The sequence below is a fragment of the Lygodium microphyllum genome, chromosome 19 (assembly GCF_053477565.2).
Source record: "Lygodium microphyllum isolate KBCC chromosome 19, Lygodium_microphyllum_v1.1.10, whole genome shotgun sequence".
NCBI classification, from domain to species: Eukaryota; Viridiplantae; Streptophyta; class Polypodiopsida; order Schizaeales; family Lygodiaceae; genus Lygodium; species Lygodium microphyllum.
Window position 1 is genome coordinate 49,638,256 of NC_141153.1, and position 10,077 is coordinate 49,648,332.

The following is a 10,077-nucleotide window of genomic DNA, read 5'->3' on the forward strand; positions in this document are numbered from 1 at the left end:
TGCTACTACTTCTTCATCTTTATTTGTTAGTTCGATAATTATGGCCATGCAGACGTTGAGAGGAGCTTCACGCATCGGTGGCTCGTGCAATGGATGGGAAGGAGGATAGTACTTTTTCATGCGACTACCATTGAAGAAGCCTATTCCTTCCCCTTCGAGCGTCTCCAACTTGACACTACCTGTTCTACTAATTGTACGCACCTGGAAAGGTCCTAGTCCTCAAAATTTCATTTTTTGTTTGTGACCTTTCGCCGAGTAGAATAGGACAAGGTCCCCTTGATCAAAGTTGCGCTGATTGACATGCTTGTCAAACCACAGCTTTCGTCGTGCCTTCTCGCAGATCATAGCATGGGTGGCTAAAAGTCGAGTCTCTGTGAGACGCTCTAGCTCCACTAAGCGGTTAGTCCAAGCCTCTCTTCCCTCTCAACGCTCCTGCGTTGCTATTCTTAAGCTAGGGACAAAGAACTCTAAAGGTAGAATGGCCTCCATTTCGTAGGTCAGCCTAAAGGGCGTTTGTCCGACAGCCGTCTTATAAGCTGTCCGATAGGCCCACAAGGCCGTTGTCAGTTTATTATCTGAGTCTCTTCATGACGTGGATACTACCTTAGTAAGCACGTTGACTAGGATTTTATTTGTGGACTCCGCTTAGCCATTTTCTTGAGGGCAGTAGGGAGAGGACCTTCTATGAATGATTAGGAAGGTTGAGAGTAGGTGGGATATTACTTCATTAATGAAGTGTGTGCCTTGATCACTCACTAGTTCGATTGGACAACCAAACCGTGAAAAGACCTGTTCCCACAGGAACTTCGCAGTGGTCCTAGCGTCGTTCTTTCTAGTGGATCTTGCCTCCGCCCACTTCGTCAGATAATCCGTTGCCACAATGATGTAGCATGCCTGGCAGTATTGCGCCGCAAGGCTGATACGTCCGATGAAGTCAATGCCCCATTTTCGAAGGGCTATCGTGCTATTACGGGGGTCAACTCCATCTTATCTTTGCGCATGGGCACCTTAGTCCTCTGGCACTCATCACAGTGTTTGACAAACTTAGCGGCATCACAGAATAGGGTGGGCCACCATAGCTGGGATTGTAGCATCTTACGGGTGGTCGTATCCCCACTAAAGTGCCCGCCAACTATCCCCCCATGCGCCTCTCTCAATACATCGTGCATCTTTGTGCTCGCACACACATTTACGCAACAACCTGTCCTATCCCAACCTATAGAGTTGGCCAGTGATTAGTTGGTATGGATGGATTTTTAAGATAAGTCTCCTTAGTCTGGCTTTCTCAATAGGCCTCTCAAGCAGACCGTTTTCTAGCACTTGGACAACATCATGGCCCAATATGGCATCAAATTAGCCCTAAACAAGTCCCTTTCGCTAGACAGGCCAAAGAGATGTGCGTTCGGTAAGTCGTCAGGTATGCCTTGTCCAGCAGCTTCCCCTGTGGGTATGTGGGACATGTGATCCGCCATGTAGTGCTGCTTTCCCTTACGTACAACCACCAAGAAATCAAACTCCAATAGGAGACGTAACCATCTCGCTATGCGACCTATAGCGCGCACGGCTTGTTCACAAGATACAGCAAGGCTTGATGGTCAACGAAAAAGACGAAGGGTGTGGCTAACAAGTAATGCCTAGATTTCTTTATGACAAACACCATGGCTAGCCCTTCCCTTTCTGTAGTGGAATAGTTCATCTCCATTTCGGTGAGCTGCCTACTGGCAAAGCTCACAAGGTAATCATACAAGTGGTCCCTTGACACTACGTGCCCTAGGATGCATCCATGCTTCACCTAGAATTGGCACTTCAAGGGGTTCAGTGAGAGTTTGTATAACAGACATCGTTTGAAGACAGTTCTCAACCTCTCTAAGAGTTCGGTCCACTTAGAGTGTATGCACAAGTCGTCTATGAACACCTCTAACTCACGTCGTAGCATAGCCTTGAAGATCATGTACATTAAGCGTTGGAAGGTTGCAGGTGCATTCATTAGCCCAAAGGGCATAATGATGTAGGCGAATACACCCCACTCCCTGGCAAAGGCAGTCTTGTGCCTGTCGTCAGGGTGCACTTGCACTTGATTATAGCCAGAAAAACCATCCAGGAAGCTGTAAGCATCTTTGCCTGCCACCCTCTCCATCGTATATGGCAAGGGGTAGTTATCCCTCTTCGTAGAAGCATTCACCTTCTTGTAATTCACGCACACCCGAATTTTACCGTTCTTTTTCATAACGATCACTATGGGCGATACCCAATCCGTGTGCTCGATCTCATATATAAATCCCGCCTTCATGAGCTTATCGATTTCTTCCTTCACTGCATGGGCTTGTTTGGGATTCATAGGGTAAGGTCATTGCTTCGTTGGCACCACTTCTGGAACCATTGGAATATTATGGGTCACAGCCCTAGGATCGATTCCTCTCAGTTCCTCCAAGGACCACGCAAACACATCGACATACTCTCGTAGGAGAGCAACTAGTCTAGCATCCTCCTCCTTGGTCAGGTCATCAGCAATGAACACAAGTAGAGGCTTCTTGCCTTCCCTTGCCAGGTTGACTTCCTTGACCCTAGCGGGTCCCTCAATTGGTTCACTGGCTTGCCCTTGTCTCTTTGCTCCTAGCAAAACCACCACTCTATCACCCTTTTTAAACTTCGTGAAGCGTTTGGGGAGGTCCTGCGGCTTCTTTTGCCTCTCTACTTCTGAGTCTTTAGTTTGCTTCCTGGCTGCCTCCTTTATCCGTCTGCACCTTAAGTGGATTGGCAAGTCCCCTTTGGTGATTCTGACCTTAGAGGGTTGGGGTATTTCGGGATTACTCTCTGTACTCACTTCAGACTCCGAGTTAAACTCACATCCCTCGCTTGAGGAACGAGTTTTGCCAGGGGGTTGTAGTTCAGTCAGGTGAATCCGTCTTTAGTATTGGGGTTACCAGCGATTGCGCCACCCCTTCTTGCTCATAATCCATGGCTCCCATGTGCTCCAGCCAAGTCTTATCACACTCCATCCACATGACTCCTTTTTCATTCCTGCCTACCCTTTCCCTTCTAGGCCTAGAGTCTGCCTCGATTTGTTCGATTGCTCTTCCTTCAGTGTCATATTCTATCATGTTTAACTCCTCTTCACTCTCGCCCGTCTCAGAGAAACAGTGCATCCCTCATCATCGGAATCTTGCCCCTCCGACTGCTCGTCATCCCCCAGGTTTTCCTCTCCAATCTCCTCTTCATCGGTGATTAAAGCCTAATTGTATAATAGGTTAAGATCGTGAATTTTGGTCCATTTCCATTCAGGCCGAGCCAAGAGATCACTTAGGGGTTTTAGATTAGCGCCTTGTTGCCTTTCAGTTTATTGGTAAGGCACTCTACGATTTCCTAAAGCTCAAGCTTGTTGGTGGGGATGTGGAACGAGACTGGTCTCCCTGGGTCCCGTGAGATTCCTGCCATCATACAAAGTGGCACAATGGGCTCCTTTGCTGGCATGCTTGGTGATTTAGCAGCTTTCTTATACAGCTCTTCCTCATCTGAGAATGGTAGGTCAATGGTTTCCAAGACATGCATCCAATCCCTCTCGTCCTCAGGGCAGGGGATGTACTTGGTCAATGTCCCATAGGGCTTGCTTGCCTAGGAATCCCCTTTTAGCATGGTCGAGATAGCATCGAGGTCGGTTGGGGTAGTCTTCCAGATGTCCATCTCAACCCTTACCACTTCCGTCCTATTCCCCAAGAAGATGAGGTTGTTTCCCCAATCTTCAACAACTCACGCGTTCCTCATCCAGGGCTGGCCTAGCAGTATGTCGTAGTCCACACCCTTCATGACAATGAAGTTCACGAAAAACTGCACTCCTGCGACCTTCATTGGCCACTTTTTAAAGACCCTAAATGGTCTGACCTTCATTCCATTGGCCAATGTAACATTAAACCTAGCCGCTTCCACAGGTGGGTTTCCCCAGGCCTGTAGAATTGCATGGCTCAAGACACTGACCCCGGTGTCAGTGTCTACAATTCATTTCCGTGTTGCGTCCCCCAAGGCTAAGATAAGTAGGACTGAATGCATCTCCGTGCCTTCCCAGAAAGCGTTGATGTGCAGTGACCTTGGAGCTGAGTACAGCTTTAGGCTTGGAATTTGCGTGACTGCGTCCTGCTCTTGCAAGTCAACGGTAGCATGCTCCCCCTTTCCCTCCACCTAGTGCCTTAATTCTTGCCATAATGGAGGGTGCTACCTAAGCAAAGCTCCCAGGCTCACGGTCACTGGGGTGGTTACTAAGGTGGTGGGGAGGTTGCTGGGTAGTTGGCTTCCTCCTTGGTCACCATTCTTTGGCCATACGTCCTGGTTCGCTTGTTGAAAAGCTTCTCCCTGGTCTTACCTCTGTGGCATCTCTCGTGGTGTGGGCGCGTTTCCCGATTGAGGTCGCAATGGCGAAGCGGGTGTGCTCACACTAGATAGATCTTCCATTGGATCCTCCAGTATGGGTTCTACATCTTTAAGGTGTTCTTGGGTGTCCTTGACCCACTCCTTAACTTTGGCTATAGCCTTGAGTTGCCGTCTGGGATGGGGGTATTCCCCTACCTTGGGACTCCCTAGTTCTGCCGTCTTAGGAGCTGAGATCTCTGCCTCGGCATCAGTGACACCCTTTCCTGCCACTAAGGTTGTAGCTTCCTCAGTCTTAAGGGTAATCCTTGCGCCTGTTCTCTTTCTCCTTCTCCTTTGGCTTTTCTTTCCCAATGAGGTTGCATCCAGGTTCCTTGGCCCAGGCAGCGAGATGCCTGTTCGTTTTGTTTGCACTCGGGTCATGACATGTAGTGGGATGGGCGTGTCCTCCCCACCAAAGGTCTCCACACCAAATAGTCCCAAGGGCACGGAGGGCATGTTGGCAGAACTGGCTGATGGTTTTCGTCTAGGGCAGTTAGGAAACAGGTGTGTGATCCCACACTCGGCGCATCGAAGATCAGCCTTGTCCTGGTTTGCCTGTTCCTTTTTCGGGCAGCGTGATGAGATATGGCCTGGATGACCGCAAGTCCAACATGAGATTGGATCTTTGCTTGGTCCTCCAAAGCCTCTACCTCTTCCTCTACCCAGCGCCATCACCGGTACTGGTCAATAGTCCATCAGGATTGGATTTCCTTCCTCGTCATAGGAGATGTATGGATTCATGTAGCTTTCTTCTTCACTAGGTTCTTCCACATAGTGAACATGAGCTTCACTTGGTGGTTGGGTTACGTAGGGTCTTGGTGGTCTAGGTATGCCTGTTGGGTTCATCTCTAGCCTAGGGATGGATGGTCTCGCATCATTTGGTGTTGGAAGCGCCAACTGGGCTCCCTTGCCAAGGAAGTTTGATGGCATGTTGCCTAGGTATGGAGGGTTGTATTGCTGTGCATATGGGATCCTCCTGGGCAATCTGCAGTGCAACGCGTCATGACTGAACCTACCACAGTTCCAACATGGCCTAGATCTAGGATCTTGACACTCGGCTGGGAGGTGGTTTCCACCACAGTGTATACACTGCACGTGAGTCCGCGTAGGCTTCCTTATTTGTTCTTGCAATTGTGCAAGCTCCATTCTCACCTCAGCCAAGTCTTGGCCTTGGTTAATACCCTTTCCCTCATCCCGTATGCTAGAGTTCTCTCTCTCTCCCGACGTCGTTGCCCGATCTGAAGCTCTTTGGCTTGTACCGTCCTGACTGGAATTCCTCATGCTTCGCTCCCTAAGCTGATTGTCCACCCTTATTGCTTCTTCAAAAACCCTAGCTAGCACATAGCTGTGTAGGGTGGAGTTACTAGCCAAGGCCTTGTAGAGTTCCTCGCTTCGGATTCCATTTATAAACACTATAGACATAGCCTTATCGTTAGGTCGCTCATTGGCCGGGATCCTCTTGAAGAGGCTACGTACATGAGTGACGTAGTCTCTTACGTCCTCCTTTTCCCTCTGACTGACATTCATCAACCAGACGATGAGGTTGTCAGAGCATCCGACCTCAGAGAATCTCTTGATAAAATGATTTTTAAGATGGGCAAATTTCATACACTCGGGTACATCTAGACTAGTGTACCAAACCCTCCCCTTATCACCTAAGCACAGCCCAAAATCTTGAGAGCGTTGTGCAGGGTCTGTGAGGCCGTTTTCTTCACAAACTTGTTCAAACTGCTCCACAAAGCTATATGGGTCGTTGCTAGGTTCATACTTGTCTAGTTGTTTTTCCACTACAGGGATCCTAGATTGCCCCTTTGCCCCTTGCGTGACCCCTAATCCCGAGAGTAATGCTGTGGCTAAGGCTGCTGCGCTCTGCTTAGTGGACGTGTTGTCCATGAGCCGCCTGGCTACAAGTTCACTTAATGATAAGTTAGCCTCCACTGCCTACTCTCTCTCTACATTTGGTCCTGCTTTGGCTGCTCCAGCCCGGGCTAGCACGTGTCGGGCCTCGTATATATCCACGTCTTGTTGGAGTTTCCTAGCCTTTTGCTCGTGGTTATAGGTGATCATGCTCTCTAGTGCCCTTCTGATTGCCTTTCTTTCCTCTTCTAGGGTTGCTATCAGTTCCTCTACTGGCCTACCCTGAACTACCGTCCTAGCCAACAAGTCATACTCGTTGACTAACTCTTGCACCATGACTAGGAATTCTCCCAAGTCCAGTCGGCCCTCTCCTTGTCCGCCTTGTGATCCTGACATTGCTCCCACTTCCAGCTCCACAAGGTCGTCGATCAACTTGAGTAACTCCGACAGCATCGGATCCTCTATGTTGTTGCCTTCCAGATCTTCTGTCCTCTTAGGGCCCTATTGATGGGGTTCTTTAATAGCCAGCTATGTTTTGGGATCTTTTCCTAGTAGTGGGTTCCTTGATGTTATTATGTTTCCTGATGAGCTCCTTGTTATTGGAAACCGTCGTCAATCTTATCCACAATTTGTGCTTCGTGCTTTCTAGTGCTCCGTGCAAAAACATGCTTTTCCTTTCTTTGTAGTGCACCCTAGGTGATGAAATCAAAAGGTGAGGTGAGGATGCACGAAATGCCCAATGTAGACTCCACCCTACCCCTTACGTTCGTAGCCTGATGTGACTCTAAGCACAGGTTCTGACCGATCTAAAGTTTTACTGAAAGACCCTGCTGCATTCTCTATTCTGCTTCAGGGTTGGATAGTTGGTTGGTTGGTCGCCGAACGTCACGTCCAATTCCAAATTTGGTCTACCCAGTGTCCAGCTGTTCAGGATGAATCTTCGGTTACCCTGCCTGGCCTCTAGCTTCCAAGGTTAAATTGGGTTCCCTAGGGGATCAGAGATGTGACCAAGGTGCCCAGGACTGTGGGGCAGGTTTAAAAACCTTCTATTCAAACTCTGGTGAACTAGTCTGATTCTGGGGATCGGATGGAATGGTCCGATTCTGGGGTTCTGGGGATCGGACGGAATGGTTTGATTCTGGGGATCAGACGGAATGGTCCGATTTTGGGAATCGGACGGGCTAGTCCGATAATGGCAATCGGATGGGCAGGTCCAATTTTACTCAGGTCTGACTTTCTAGTCAGACGGGGGTGGTCCAACTATTGCAATGGGTCGAGTGGTCCAAGTCCGGGACTAGGACACGTGGCCTGACTTTGATGGGTTGGTCTGATTATAAGAATTAGATCGGACCAACGGTCCGATTTTTGGCTGGTCCGATTATGGAAGTTGGACTGTCCGACTCTTGAAATCAGATAGTCCTATTCTGGGACTCGGACGCATTGGTCCTACAGTGCGGATGATAGCCTGTAAGTTGCATGCGATGCCTATAGATCAACATCTACTCTATCGAATCGTGACGTGCCTTCCAAATAGATGCGAGCATCAGAGGGAACTGTCTGGCATACCTTGAAGCGATAGGGCGCTCGAATCGATCAGCACTTCGTGATTTCCCGTAGCTCTCTCTCTCTCACTCTCTCCCTGGCTCTCAGGCTCACACTCTTCTCAGAACGTAGAATGTCAAATGTGGCATCCCCTGGTTCCCTAGGCCCCTTATTACCTAATCTTAGCCTGATGTAGACTCAGAGATTAATCTTGCACACTCTTCTAGCCCCTGGTTCCCCTGGTTCCCTTATTACCTAATCTCAGCCTGCTATAGACTCAGAGATTAATCTCGCACACTCTTCCAGCCAGATGTCTGAATCTGTGCCCCAACTTCCCTGTCTCCAATAGCAGCAAAACCCTTTTGTTCCCTTCTTTTTCCTATCCTACACTTAACCTATTGCAACAGAAATCAAAAACAGAGATAGAGACAGATGGTCCTACTCTAACATTCAACAACAAATCAAAATACTTACTTGCTCCAGGGATTAAAACCTCCTAAATCTCCTAACTATCTCGAGCAGCGGTTCAGGCTGCAAACCCTACTTCTATGCTCGATTCGATGCATGTGACGCTCAAGGCTCGATTCCATCGGTCCCGGCAACGGAACCAAAATATAGGGGAGCTATGGAGCTCTACCCCGAGACCTAAGGACCGCTTATTGATCAAGCGTTTCAAGCCGAGTGGCCATGGCTACCTCTCACATAGCTGATGCGCAATGCCTACCTTGTGGGTGTAGTGAGATTACCTTGATGCTTGATCGAGTTCCCTCCTCTCTCTTGCACTCCGGTAGCTCCACGATCCTTGTGGCAAGCTCAAGCAACCTCAAGCCCCCTCCGTCAAGCTCCATCCTCCATAGCCGCGCGAGACAAGAGAAGAGAAGAAGGGAAGGGAAGATGAAGAGAGAAGATGGGGAGCTTCTTCTCCACGATCCCTCACTCTCACACACTCACTCCCTCACACTCCCTCAATCCTTCACTCAAGCATAAGCATGAAGGTAAGAAACAAGAGAAGAAGAAGAAGAAGCTTTAGCCACACCCAAGAATGAGCTTCTCATTCACTTTTGAACTTTATATACATGCCCTACCTTTTGGGTGGTCATCCCCACTTTTTACATGGCCGGCCATTAGCCTAGGCCCTTTTCTCCTATTTCCCACCATTCTAACTTATCCCATTCCCATTAATGCATACAATTTGCATAGGAGTGAGCGTGGCGCTCTTTTTACAAGGATTTGGGAGCACCTTCATATTTAATTGCACGCTTTTACTCTTTTTTTTTCTCGAGGTGACACCGTCATTCAAATCATTCAAATTTTTAGGGTTTGACCTCCATCTAGGATGCCTTTTCCTTCCTTTGTCCTGTGTCTTCTTGGTTGTCTCCTTCTTCCATTTTTTCCGCACTTCTGCTCCATTTTCCGTTCCTCTGTGTTGCGGTAACAATGATTCTATCCTAAGCTTCTACTGGCTTGTTTAGAGCTACCTAGTAAATATCTTCCATAGTAGACTCCTCTCGTGATTCATTACTTGATGAAGTCTCACTACTAGAAGGCCCCTCTAATGCATCCAATTCTATTGAGGATATGGATAGCTCTAGGTAAGCATCAATTATAACTTGTTTGGCACCTCTGCCAAAGATCAAATGACCAACCGTTATGTCGACTTGACAGCCAGATTGTAAAATTTATGGCTTTTCTAATAGTACTTTTGGTAGCTTGGCTGCTCTACAAGTCTAATGACCCTAAAGTCCATGATACATTTACATTAGCCTTGTCATCTATGAAATAGGAAATTTTTGATATATTGACAGTTACATGGACTTTGGTAATACAACTTCCGATTGTCTCAAACTGTCATCAGCCACCCATCGTTAGAATTATGGAGGCATGTTTTTGGATATCTAATCCTAGCCTCTCTAAAAATTCCAAGGTCATAATGTTGACAGAGGATCTTGTATCCACAATGGTATGGTCCACTAATATACCATCAACATAAGCTATCACCCTTGGGAAATGTTTTTCAAAATACTCAAACCAATAATCACCAACACGGCCTATACCTAAGGATTTGACATATATCCAATGTGAAGGGTCTTCTTAAACTCCTTACACACTCCTAGGCATAGTTTGATTAATTGCAAGAGGTTAACATGAGGCTTGACCTCACAAAGAGAATTTTCTAGATCAAATTCTTGAAAGATAGCAATAGCTCTCTTCTCCTACCAAACCATCCACTTTCTTGGTTGCTTCATAGACTTAGGCACCTCTTTCTTGGCCTTCACT